This window comes from Crocuta crocuta, unplaced genomic scaffold (genome assembly GCF_008692635.1).
Source record: "Crocuta crocuta isolate KB4526 unplaced genomic scaffold, BGI_CrCroc_1.0 scaffold120, whole genome shotgun sequence".
Taxonomy (NCBI): domain Eukaryota; kingdom Metazoa; phylum Chordata; class Mammalia; order Carnivora; family Hyaenidae; genus Crocuta; species Crocuta crocuta.
The window spans coordinates 669,222-670,197 of record NW_027527375.1 but is presented as its reverse complement, the minus strand read 5'-3'; positions in this window follow the sequence as shown (position 1 = coordinate 670,197).

The window sequence follows — 976 nt, the reverse complement described above, 5'->3', positions numbered from 1 at the left end:
TCATCAGGTGTTCCCTCCCCTCCACCTTTTTTTAAAAAAAAAAAAAAAAATAAGGATCTTATCTGTGAAAGTGAGAAGCAAGAGAATGAGGGCCAGAGTCAGAAAAAGAGAGATGGAAAGAAGGTACCCTAGCTTTGAAGATGCAAGAAGGATCCAAAGCTTAGGACTGTGGGCAGCCTCTAAAAGCTGGGAAAATGTAAGGAATTGGTTTCTCCCCAAAGCTTCGAGAAAAGAACATAGCACTTCTGGCATATTGATGTTAACCCCAGCAAGACCCATCTTAGACTTTTGACCTCCAGAACTATAAGAGAATAAATTTATGTTGTTTTAAGCCACTAAGTCTGTGGTAATTTGTTACAGCAGTAATAGGAAACTAAAACAGATAGATAAACAAGAGGGTAACAAGACATTGTTTCCTCCCAAGGACTCTTGAAAACCTCACAGGGAGCAAACACCCCAGGTGGACACCTGCCTGTCTTCTTGGCCTCCAAAGGTTAGCCTACCATTCCACAACCTACTGAAGGCTTTTACCACAGCACAGTGATGTGAAAAGTTGAGGTTTTAATTATTAGTGTGTGAAATAGTCTGGAGGGAAGAGTGAAAGTGAGGGGCAATAAAAAGGGGCAGGTATGAGCCAAAGGAGCCCAAGAACAGAGTAGCCAATGATGAAAGAAAAGTCATGACCATCAGGATTAGCCCACCAATACCAGTATCAAGCCTTAGCCATCCTGGCCTTCCTTCTGTTCCTTGAGCTCACTGAGCTCATCCAGATGTTGGGTCCTTCTGCCTGGAAAGCTCTTTCCCTAACAGTTCATGGATTTTCAGACCTCACCTTAAATGGCACCTCTCAGACACCGTCTATATAGCAACCATCCAGGCAATATTATAACACTCATTTTAATTCTTTTCTTAGCATTTACCAGTATCTGATTATTTTCTTGTTTATATATTTATTTATCACCTATGTTCCCCAGCC